Source organism: Trichosurus vulpecula, chromosome 3 (assembly GCF_011100635.1).
Source record: "Trichosurus vulpecula isolate mTriVul1 chromosome 3, mTriVul1.pri, whole genome shotgun sequence".
In the NCBI taxonomy this organism is placed as follows: Eukaryota; Metazoa; Chordata; class Mammalia; order Diprotodontia; family Phalangeridae; genus Trichosurus; species Trichosurus vulpecula.
This window is the reverse complement of record NC_050575.1, coordinates 438,946,522-438,959,782: the sequence shown is the minus strand read 5'-3', so window position 1 is coordinate 438,959,782 and position 13,261 is coordinate 438,946,522.

Below are 13,261 nucleotides of genomic sequence, written 5' to 3'. Positions count from 1 at the left end.
AAAGGAGGAACAGAGGAAATCAACAGCAAAGAATGGAGAGAGAGGGAGGAGGAAGAAAAGGAGAAAGGAAGGGAGGAGGGAGAAGAGAGAGGGAGTGAGAGAGAAAGAGGTAGAGAGAGGCTGCACATGGCCTGTGTCCCTCAATGCATGGAACTAAAACACAGCACAAAAGGAATCAGCACGGAGAATATAATTAATATTGCATGGTAGCAGGAAGCTGTCTGCTGTAGTTTAGGAAGGAGAGAAGAACACCATCCCCCACACACTGGAAATAGAACAGAAAATATAGTAAAAAAAGGCTTGAAGCCTGAGGTTTATTTAAGAAATGGAGAGAGTACCATAACTACATTAAAAATGGAAATTAAATTAGGAATACCACATTTCTTGGTGCACTTCTCCCCCTTGGCTAGCAGCACCTGTTGTAGGTGCGTGTGCATGCACACACACACACACACACACACACACACACACCATTTTTCTCCTGGAAAGCTGCTTTGCAATGTGGTGCAGAGCGTGGGGTTCAGAGGGTAAAACTGTCACAGTAAGGGCCCTCTCACAGTGCACTTGCATTGTTGAGAGAAGCTTTTTATAACCCATAAAGGCCATGGAAATGAAAGCTTGATAACAAGTAACAGGAGCCCCTCTGATGACTTTGGAAGAGCAGTCAAAGGGCTTAGAAGGGCCTTGTTTTTACATAAAGCCAAAACAGAAGGGTTTGAGACCTTTCTACCAAGCTTACCAAGCTTTCAAAGATTCCAGATGACAGGATGGCCCTAACTTCAGAAACTTTCCCTTGGTCCACAACAATTTTGATTCTCCCTGCCCTACTGCACTCCACCCAAACTGGCAGGGGTGGGGGGGGGGAGGAATTAAGCCAATAAACCAGGTGGGGATCATCAGGAAACCTTGACAATACAATGTGCATTATTAGATCTCAGAAACTTGGGAACCTTTAAGGAACTGGTTCAGTGCCAAAGTTTTGTAATCCTTTAGGCAAATGTGGGAAATGTTAAGTGAGCTACAGCTTTGACATTTCTACATGCCGTACTTGGGGGTAGGGGGAGGCTTCCCAACCTATACTAGCTACTAAGCCTACCCACCAGCTGCCTTGAGGGTGTACCAGGGAGAAAACTGTCAGCCAAACTCATTACCACGAGGAGAGGAAGCATGGCAGAGAGGGTAAAACGATGAACTGAAAATCGGGAAGATCTAATTGGGTTTGATTCCCACCTTAGCTACTTCCCTGCTGTGTAATCCTATGCAAATCACTTAACTTCTCTGGGTCTCAGTTTCCTCATTTGTAAAATGGGGGGATTAAACTGTTATGGCTTTTTTTCAGCTATAAATCTATAAACCTACAGATTAATATCATAGAGGGAATGGTTACTGCTTTCTGGGAGAATGTTCATTTTCATAATAATAATGATTATGATAATAACGGATATCTTCCTAAGGTCTGCATAGTACATCATCTCATTTGATCTTTATAACAAATCTGTAGGCTAAGTTCACTAGGTATTACCACTTAGAGAAGGTCCTGGTCCCAACAAAGGCATCTGGAGCCATAGAATTTAGTCTTGGCCCCTGAGAGAGAATTTAATCTGATTTTCCTCCTTAATGGAACAAGTCAGCACAGAGATGGGAGGTGATTCAACCAAGCTCTCTATCTACTACCCCATGGGACCTCTCCCACCCCTCATCCTTACTGTCTATTCCTCTTACTATCATGATCAGTCAGCATTCCATTCTATTCATTCTGACTTTTCCATTTTGCATTTCATAAAAGTCTTGCCAATTGTATTTGTAGCCTTCCTACTTTCTGATTGGTTGACTGTCAGTTCATGCTTGTTGATTACATTTGAGTATTTCATTAAATAAATCAAATTAAAGGCTTAGTGATTCATGGACATTTATTTAGCCATCCCCCAGCTGTTGGGCATTCAGATTATTTTTTAATAACATACAGTGTGGTTATGAAAATCTTTGAGCAATTTTTTTATACCTTTAAGGATCTTTTTGGTCATTGAATGTGTAATCTAATATTATGCTTTTCCTGTGCCACCCCTCCCCTAAGGTTGGCATCCCAACAAATGTTGTAATTATGAGATTCATATCATTGATAATAATGTTAAACCACAGAGGACTACTCTTCAATCCCTGGGCCACTCTACTGGAGACCTAATTCCATGCTGGCATCGCACCATGAACACCTACTTTAGCCATTCCACCAGTTCCGAAGCCACCTAGCTCTGTTAGTATCTAGCTTATATCTTCTTGTCTTTTTCACCAACATAATCCAGTAGACTTCCAAATGCCTTGGAAGCTTTCTGAATTTCAGGCAAGCTGAGCTTTCAGGGAATGCTTAAGGGAGACCCACCTTAACTCATGGCATGATGAACGAGGGTACCCAAACAAGCCTCTCTGTTTGATCATTCATATCTTCTCCTCTCGTGGATTTAGAATTCATGGAGTTGGGGGTAGACAAAGAAGAAACCAGAGTTAATTCTAATGGAACCTTTTCTAAAGCCATTTTGAGACCTAGAAGTAAAACCTAGTCTCTTATAATACTCATCCAGTAGGTCCAGCTTTGTGCACAGCATAATTCATGGAAACGTAGTGTTCTAGCCAGACCAATGAATAATGAAAGAGGTTTGCATTCTTAAGGACTTGTTAACAAGGTGTGAGCTACCAATCTGTTCCCTCTGGCCCAATTTGCTGAAACAGAATTGGAAACTAGACTTGTTAAGTTATCCAAGTAGATGGGTTAAGATAGAGATCTGATTGAGGTAATACTTGTATACAAGCAGACAATTCTCATGATCTAGTAAGAAGAATCCAAAGGAGTCTTGAAAGATCATAAGATAAAAAAGCATAGATCCAGGGCAAGATGGGAAGTCAGGGGCCATTGAATACAACCTGAATGTTTTTTTCAGGAGATTGAACTGAGAACCAGAAAAATGAGGTGACTTAGGACCATAGCATCATAGTTTAGAAGAGGAAAAGTCTTTAGAGGCTATCAAGTCCAACCCTTTTACCTTACAGAGGAAGAAACTGAGTGGAGGCACACAACTTAGATATCTTGTCCAATGTTATATAGATAGCACAGAACAGAGCTGGTATTCACCTTCAGGTCCTTCCACTCCAAGGTCCTGGACCATAATGCTGCTGTCCAAAGTCTTCTACAAAAGAATGTAAGGGCAAAAGGCAGGACCAGGAGAATGGACTACGTTAGGATGGGTATCATTGGAGGAAACGTATGTGAGAATGAGCGAATAAAGAAGAATATAGATAATATATTAGTAAAGTGCTTAGCTCAGAGCCCAGCACCTAGTAAGCTCTTCATCCTCCTTCCTTCCTTCTTTCCTTCCTTCACTCCTTCTGTTTTTCTTCCCTTCTCTCCTTTTCTTCCTCCCTTCATTCCTTCCTTCCTTCTTATTAGAAGTGTTTTACTAAGAAATAAAGGTAACGTAAAACCAAAAGGTATCAATTTAAAAAAAAAAGATATGATGGAGAAAGTAGGTGGAAAATGTTGAGTTCCTGAGGTACCATGGTAGGATAAAGTGTTGACAACCTAGAGGAGACATTGTTAATGAATTCAGTAAGTAATCACTGAATACCTGGTAGTATATGAAAAAATCATGCTCTGGAAGGCCAGACACCAAGAAAGTAAAAGAAGGTGGTAACGATGTGTGACTCCAAGCCAGAAATCTTACCAGAGTGAAAATTAGAAAACTTCCTGGGTCCTGTTAGGGAAGTGATGCTGTGCTTCAAGCAATCCTACTGAAAATCTAATTTTAGAAATGGAAAGGACTTTATCCACTCCCATCCCATTTAGAGGGGAGGACTCTGAGACTCAGAGTGGTAAAGTGTTTTGCTTACAACAGCCAGCTAGTTAGGGGAATAGCTGGGGCCTGAACACAATCCCAACTCTCAGTCTAGTGCCCCTTCCACTACTCCATAATACCAGAAAGTCATTTAGTCTTTCTTTGCTAGAAAGAAAAGAAAACCAAAAGAGGGGTGATATTTAGATCTACTCTGAGAATTCCTGCTGAGGATCTCTGAGTACGCTGAGGGTCATGTGGAATGCAAAATATAAATGAGCCCCTCTCAGCTGTCAGACTCTCACTACATTTCAAATTCTGACTCTGACCCTTACTAAGTTTTGGGACCTTGGGTGAGTCACTAATCCAAACTCTTTGGACCCCAGTTTCATAGACACAGATCATAGAGCTGGAAGTGGAAAAGACTTCAGAGACCAACTAGTTCGACCTTTCATTTTATAAATGAGAAAACTGAGACCCAGAAAGGCTTAGTGATTTGTCTAAGGACACACAGGTAGCTAGCATGAGAAGGAAAACTGGAAAGCAGGACCTCTGACTCCAGAGTCAGTGTTCTTTCCAATATGCCACTTGCTTTTCCCTAAATAAAAAGGTCAGAACAGATGACCTCTGGCGTCCCTTCCAGCTCCAGATCTACCCATCTACTGTCCTGTGAACATTTCCAACATGCCCCTAGGAGCCTCTATCTTGAAGAAAATAAGCCTGTTCTGGTGAAATGATTCACATCATTGTTACAGGGGTCTCATCCCATGTCCATGTTTAAGATACTGACTCAAAATGTGGGAGAAAGAAAGCTCCAGGAAGGCTTAACTACAATAAAGTAGCAGCCAAAGGGACCATTAGACTGGTGACAAATTGGCCAAGGGGCATGACATGGGGCACTTAGCCAGCTGATGTATGAAAAAGACTTTGGGACAGAGGTCAGGGATTGTGACATATAACTCTCAACTAAGCAGCCTTTTATAGAGCTTACAGGATAAGAGATGTGAGTATAAGAGAGCACATGGAACAGGGAACATCGAATGTGCAATAATTACTGACTTGGTGAAAGGAGAAGGGAAAAAGAAAATGACGATTTCAGAGCAGAGGGCAAATATTCCACCAGCAAACCAGCTACAGGAGATCAATTAAAGAAATGGCATGAGAGCTGGGGGCAGGGGATGAGGGCATGGGGGTATGGAGAGAAGAGAAGCAAGAAGATTTTGTAAGAGAATACCGTTGGTGTCCTTGTTTAGTAGAATCAATCCAGTGCCCAACTCTCCATGACCCCCATTTGGGGTTTTCTTAAGAAAGATGCTGCAGTGGTTTGCCTTTTCTTTCTCTAACTCAGATGAGAAAACTGAGGCAAACAGGGTCAAATGACTTGCCCAGGGTCACACAGCTAGGAAGTGTCTGAGACCAGATTTGAACTCAGGAAGATGATTCTTCTTGACTCCAAGTCCTGTGCTCTATCCACCCAACCACCTAGCTGCCCCAAGAGAATGGACTCATCTAAACTGGAATGGGAACACCTCACTGACCTTATAGATGATAAAATACCCACAAAAACTGTACCCTGGCATCTTGAGATTTTCCATATCTAGTTTATGGGAAAAAAATTGCTATCATGGTAGAGACAGGGACTTTTTCAGCCAAGAATAGATGACCTGGAAGCTCCCTATTAATCACATAAGAAGAAATGGAGGAGATTCGCTTGTATCTCTCTCTCTCTCTCTCACACACACACACGCACACGCACACGCACATGCACACATGCACACATGCACACACGCACACAGTCAGACATCAAGTGACCATATCAGCCCTCTTATCGATAGTAGAGGTCAGAAGGCTCTACCTATAACTCTCACCTGCTGTTTAATTACTGGCTTTCCCAAGCCTCAGTTTTACCTTTTTGAAAATGGAGATAATTATTATTGTAGCACAATGCTGACGGCTGTGGTATTAGGATGACCAGTCTGGGGCTCAAGGAAGACCTAAGAAAACTCTCTTCCTTCGCTTCTTTGCAGAGCTGGGGGACTATGGATGTGCAACGCTATAAATACCGTCAGACTCAGCCAATGTGTTGGTTAATTATTTTCTTCACTCTCTTTTTTTTTTCATCTTTGTTACAAGGGAATGATTTCTGGGTAGGGAAGGGGAAATGCAAGCAGAAGGGAAGGTGATATAAAAATCAAATGTATTGATAAATGAGTTAAAAATAAAAATATTTGTGGCATCTACAGCACAGAGTCGTTTGGAACTTAAATGAAGTAATGCAATAAAGCATGTTTATATATGTCAGTTACTATTAGAAGGAAAAATTATAATCTGAAAATTGGGGGAATGACTGGTATCATGGGCAAAATTAATAGAACAAAATAGACTTTTCTCCTTTCAATAGAGATGTGGGAGACTAAGGGGTAGAACACTATACATGCTGTCAGACTTAGACCAAGTGTCATTCAGTTTTGTTCAATTCCATTTCTTTGTTACCAGGGAGGAATAGGCTGAAGTGACAGGTAAAATCAGAAGGCCTCAATGATGCCCCTCCCCCATGAGGAAACTCATGAACTAATCACCACATCCCCCAAAAAGGACCCATTGGGATTTTCATAAAAATGTCCAAAATGGCCCTCTTTCTGCCTCCTTTACCCAGAATTCACCTCTCCATCTCTGTGTTTTCTCAAAGCCCATGCCACCTCTGCAATGCCCCTCCTCCACACCTCCAGATCCCTATAAGATTCACTTAAAACACATTCTGATATTGCTTAGCTGTATAACTGTGGGCAGCTCATTTAACCCTCTCTGCTTCAGTTCCCTTTTCTGTAAAATGAGTTGGAAAAGGAAATGGCAAACTGCTTCAGTGTCTCTGCCAAAAAAAAGAAAAAGAAAAAAGATTGCAAAGAACCAGACGTGACTGAATCACCCCAACAAGAACACAAGTGGTAAGAGACCATTCTGGACTCCTCCAATGATCTGAGCCTTGGACTAAAATCATTCTGCATTTATTTATTATATAGCGTGAGGTTATCTGTGAACATCATTTCTCCTCAATGGAACCCAAGTTTGTTGAGGGCAGGGACTCTCCACTTTTGTTTTTAGATTTCCAACACCTTGCAGAGTATTGGATTTTCCTCACTTGGGAATTTCTCACACCAGAGAAATCTAATTTCATGTCAGTATTGTGTGTGTATGTGTTCCTAAACACACACACACACACACATACACACACACACACACAAATTTACACAAAGACACACACACACACACACATTTACACATACACACACACAATACTGACATAAAATTAGATATCTCTGCTGTGGGAAATTCCCAAGTGAGGAAAATCCTTTCACCAAAGCAGATCACCACCTTCCCTACAATTTGGACTCTTAAAGAGTTGGCAGTGAAAAGTTAAGAGACTTTGACCAGCGTCATCATGCAGTCTGAATGTGAAAGAGATTGGACTAGAACCCAGGTGTTTCTGATCTCAAGGACAATTCTGTGCCCACTCAGCCATCATGTAACTCTCTTGGCATCTCATAGATACAACAAATGTTTGATCTCCAACGCTTAATACAGGGCCTGGAACTCATCAGATGTTTGACGAATGCTTTTTTTATTTTGACTTGATAATTACTTGATTGGACCTTAGACTCCCCTACCCTTCCCCTTCCAGGAGTTCAGTGCCCTTAGGCTGCAGAAGCCCTTTCCTCCCCAGAAGGAAAGGGATCTCATAAACTTTGTCATAAAGACAAAGACTTATTATAGACCATAGCTTTCTCCCCTGATGTCCTTAAAATCATGATTTAGGAAACAGCAAAGGAAACTTTCTTTGTTTGAGCTCTGACCCAGGGCAAAGCACTGTCAAAGTCACCAGCCACTCTCAAGTAAGTATCGTTCTCCTTCATCACCATCTGTTCCAGTTAACCTGGGCTTTGGGCTCTCCACCATTAAGATGACATTGTCTCTCTCTGTGTCTTTCCATAGCCTCTCCCTTATGCCTGGAATTATCTCTTTATTTCTGCATAGTGGACTCCCTTGGCTTGTCCTTCCTTCCATGGCCAGCCAGGTACCAGCTCCTGATTGCCTTCCATCAGTTCTTGGCAACTTCTCAGTCTTGAGCTAACTTGGTCTCATTTTCTATCAACTCTTCTGACATTTCTGAGCTGCGTGACCCTAGGCAAATCAGTTAACCTCAGTTTCTTCATCTGTAAAACAGAGATACGAAAAGCATCTCCTTCATAGAGAGTTAGTGTGAGGATCAAATAAGATGTTTATAAAGTGATTTCCTAACCTTAAAACATTTGATAAATGTACCTATAATTATTATCACTCTATCCCAGAACTTTCACACCTGTAGTACCCAAGTACCCCATTATACCGCGAGCTCTTGGAGATCGGGGACTGTCTTTTGCCTTTCTTTGCGTCTTCAGCACTTAACGCATTGGTGGGCACATAGCGTGCACTTAAGAAATTTTTATGGGCTATTGAATATTGGTGTGGTATCCTGAGAGTATGATGTCAGTTCCCTGAGGGCAGGTAGTATTTCACTGTTACCCTTCTGTCTTCAGAATCTAGCAGGGGCCCCGGTGCACAGTAGATATAATTCGTTTCCCCTTGTATTGCAATGCATTGAGTTGAAGAAAACAGTTATATCCTGGGTTTGCTCCTAATGGCTCTCAAGATTGGATTATAGAACTTTCAATGTGAGCATTTATACCTCCACAATCTGCAAAAGCTACACATCGGGCCTTGATTTATTGTTTTGGTGATATTCTACACTTAGGAAAATGATGGAGTAAGTGTAAATTATGACAATTAACCTTAAAAATTGGTCATAGACCCCTTTTCTTTAGTCTTAGGAAAGCTAGTTGTTAAACATTTACCAGCACACCTTTGGTTGTGTTGAAAGTCCCCAAAGATCACAGTCAAAATGTTCTTAATTTTTATGATGAGCTCTCAACAGGACAACCCAGACACACCTATGGTCTAAAGAGAGGTGCAGAGACAGAAGCAGCTGATCAGGTTCTATGAAATTCTTTGTGTCTTTGTATTGTCGTTCTAGTTTGTTTGTTCATTTCTGAAATTAGATGGTTAAGTCAGTATCGAACTTGATTTTCACACATCCTGTACACCAGCCGAACTGGTCTTCTTCTCATTCAAAAGAATATGCCCCACATTTTTCTGCCTCTCTGTCTCTGCTCACAACATCCCCTCTGCTGGGAATGCCCTTCCCACAAATGTCCACCAACTGAAATCCTACCCTTGCTGTAGACTCCAAATCACTTCTGGCCAGATAGCCATCATGATGACTAAAAGCAGTAGCCTGCGTTGGTGCTTGGTAGTTGAATTGGTTCCTCACAGGCAACTTCATCTTTAAGGGACTGGGCTTCTCTTCGCATACACCTTCTGCCGGGAGGTGCTTCAGGAAGAAGCCAGACCGGCTGCTTTGATCAATAATGTAGAGATCTTCCAGCAAGTCCACATATGGAGACTGAAGACAGGGTTGAAATGCAGTTTAGTGTCAACTACCTGGGGTGAGTCTGACTCACCAACTTCTCCTCAACCTCCTCAAAAACTCAGCTCCCAACAGCATACAGCTGTGGGCTTATTCTAGATTTGACAAATATGGAAACATCAGCTCGGAAGAGTTGAATAATGCAGTACATGATAATAAAAGTCTTAGTTTGAGCCTGCTTAAGCTAGCTAACGCTATTTTTGCTTGTTCCTGTGTTTGTTTTAGAGTTTGAGTCTTTGTTTTTACTCCAGATAACTAGCCTATAACTTAGAAGGTATTAATGTAAAGGGTTTTAACATAAAGACACTAAATCCTGTTGTTCAACCAATCTTGGGAGACACACATGACTTCCTATATTGATCATGACACCTTTTCAATGGACTTAAAACTTCATTAAAATAGGCTCAGAATCCAAAGCCTCTTTCCATGGAGGTAGAAAATATCTCAATAAGTTCTATAATTTATGATAAGAACAAACTCTAGACCAAGGCATAGAAGGCTTAGTCACAAAACAAACAAACATAATACAGCATAACAAAAAGTAGAGGTTTCAAAGAGGTAAATGTTGCATAGTGGTCAGAGGGTCCACATCAAAGCTAGGATGACCTGGGAGGTTTGTCTCTATGATACATACCAGTTATATGGCCTGGAGCATATCTCTTTGCTTCTCAATTCTCTGTCTGTAACAGACATGTCAAACACAAAGGCATTGTAGCCTCCACTCCCTAGTGCCAGAACAAGATGAAAATACAATTGGAGAATACTTAACAACATAAATAAGGTAAAATAAAACTCAGAGAATGTTCATTTGTGTCTTTGTAAATCAATATGCCCTGGTAGAGATCTTCCCCGGTTTTGAAAACTTTTGTTCTCAGGATGCCTTTTCATTCTTAAACATTATTGAGGACCTCCCCCGCACCATAAAAGAACTTTTTTACGTACATTACAGTTGTCAATAGTTAGTGTATTTGAAAATAAAACTTTGCATTATGGAAATGATTTGGAATTTGCAGAACCCCTGGGAACTCTCATGCCTTGAGAAGCACAACTCTAGACTCAGAGTCTAGATTTCAACTCTAGATTTCAGAGAAAGGGCAGACCATCACTGATAATGAGAGTTTCTTTCCCAAGGAATTCCCTAGGACAGTAAAACCAGAGGTCCAATCCATGTCCTTATATTATCAATGAAGAATGATGGCTAGAATATTTGCATATTAAAACAGATTGAAAATATGTAAGGGAGAGAATTATTGGTAAAATGAATGTCACCTGCTCTGTGCCCAATCCACTGTAGTGGTGTGATAAATAGTCAACATGACATAATCTTGGGTTTACATGAAAATTTCATTTAAACTTTGGAAATGTCTACAATGAAAAATGCTATCCAAGGATATTTTGAGGTTGCAGAAAATGCATTTATTAGGATGTTAACATGAAATTAACCTGGAGAAACCATGAGTGGCACAGTATAATCAAAAATATAATTGCTATTCTGCTATGCTCTTAACAGAACCCGTGTCTGAATCAGAAACTGGGCCAACACAGTGCTCTAAGTAGGAAGCAACTACGGAGATCTTTAAGAGATAATAGAGACCAGGACACGTATTTAAGGTTTTAGGACAATAGTGCTTTAGCTATTAACATTTGGCAGATATGGGGTAGAAATCACTGCCATGCTCATACGAAAACCTGCACAGAGATATGTAAAACAAAAAGAAAACTGTAAAGAGAAGCTATAGCCACACCCATGAATGTGCCCCTTGTGTACAGCATTAATTTTTTATTTAGAATAAATATTTGAAATATTTCAATGGTTCTGTGATCTTATTAATGTATGTATTACCCTAAATGAGATTCCATTCTATCCACGCTACTCATTCAATTCTCAGTGGTATCTTCCCATCACTTCATCATTGAAAGTCCTACTTATTTTCTTGGTATCCTTCATTCTTGCCAGGTGACTAACTCATCTTTTTTTTTAAATCACATCTTTTTGTTTAATTACAGCATACTTTTCACTTAATTATTATTGCTAACAAGATACCAATCTCTGTTGCTTCTGTGCTGCTGAAGGACCTTAACTGGTATCAGTGACCTTGAAATTTTGCATACTGGGGCAATGTCCTGACCACCCTACCCTAATTATAGTCATGATAAAGAAAGGTGAGTTATTATTAATTCAATAATTCTGATTCTATTCATTTTATTACAATACTCTGGCACTACATGGAGAGAATCATAATTGTTTATTTGTATCAATGCTACCTCCTGATTAACGTGAATAATGAATCCCCTAAAGTGACTGCATATATTCAAATTGGCATTTAAAATTACAACTATGTAAAATAGAGTCATTGCTTCCAGCCCAATGGAAATATGTCATAGAATTAGGGTTAGAGCAATTCATGGGATTCATTATTGGCACTGATTGGCACCTCGCATATTAGATGAAGACAATAAAACACATGCCATCTTCATACGCATAATACCTCATGAAGATGATGATAAACTTTATTAGATGAAGGTCATGATGCAAATATCGTCTTCTAAATCAAGACTTGTGATTTCCCCCAGTAGATTCCCAACAGTTGGGGAAAATAGACTTCCCCCCAATACTTGCTCCTTGCGTCTCCAGATCTCCAGTGTCCAGCACATACTGTGTGTATGTATTTAAATCCATACCTGGGATATCAAGTCAAGTCAAATCAGCTGGCACTATTAAGCATGTACTCTGTGCTAGCACTGTGTTAGGCATACAAAGAAAGGCACAAAACAGTCACTCTTGAGGGGCAGTCTCTCCCTCCCCCACTGATGCAGAGCAATAAGGCAGCAACAAATGTTCTGAAAAGAGTTACCTGCAGCATTGAGAGGTTAAGTCACATGCCCAGGCTCAGAGTCAATAAGTGTGTGAGGCTGAACTTGAACCTGGGGTTTTTAGACTCCAAGGCTGGCCCTCTACCACTTTGAAACCCAGCTGTCTGTCACGCAGCCCTCATGCAGCTACAAGCAGACCACCAGACCACCCAGATCTGCCCTTTACTTCTGAAAATTCTCAATTCCAGAGAGGCCCCAATGATATGAACACTCACCCAAAGAGGCAAGAAACAAGGGGAAAGCAGTTGCCCAAGAATGGAGGAATGAATGGATGGATAGATGGATGTCCATGCAAATAAAAAGGAACACATCATAAAATTAATAAATAAATGAAATATACACACACACATATACCTGTTTATATAGAGAGATACACACTTATAGTACAATTCAAGGAGGAAAAAGGAGGGAGGGAGAGACAGCAAAAGAAAGGAGAAACACAGAGAAAAAGAGAGAGAAATAGAGAGAGAGAGAGAGATTCATCATTCATCAACAATCACTCCTCAGCAGCCAGGCTTTCCTTAAAAGACAGGCTTGCATTCTGTCTGAAGCCCCGTCCTCTGTGAACGAGATTGTTTCTTTATTCTCTGAACAGCTTCATGTTAAGATCTAAAAAACACTCCAACTGTTTGGATAAGAATGCAGTGGGGTATGGGGATCCTTAATATGTACTATAATTCTCCAAAGACCATGCAAAATGTCTGCTGGCTAAATGGCTGTCACTCAAGATTAGCGGCAACATGAGTTGGTTTCAATCTGTTTCCTACCAAAGGGAGTCTTGTAGGCTGATGACAGCATGCAGGTTGAAGCCAAATATAACAGTGCTTTTCTTTTTTCCCCATTCATGAATAGACTAAAGAGGGGTTAATTAAGCATGTAAGTTCAGCAAGTTTCTTAACAGGACCCTGCCTGATTTATTTGTAGCTTCTTTAATAGGATTGGGGGGGGGGGGTCCCTCCACTAGAAATAGTCAGAGCTGGCACAATTGTAGAGAGCAGAGACATGCAATAATTGCAGTACCGACTTCATTCATTCAGCAGGCATT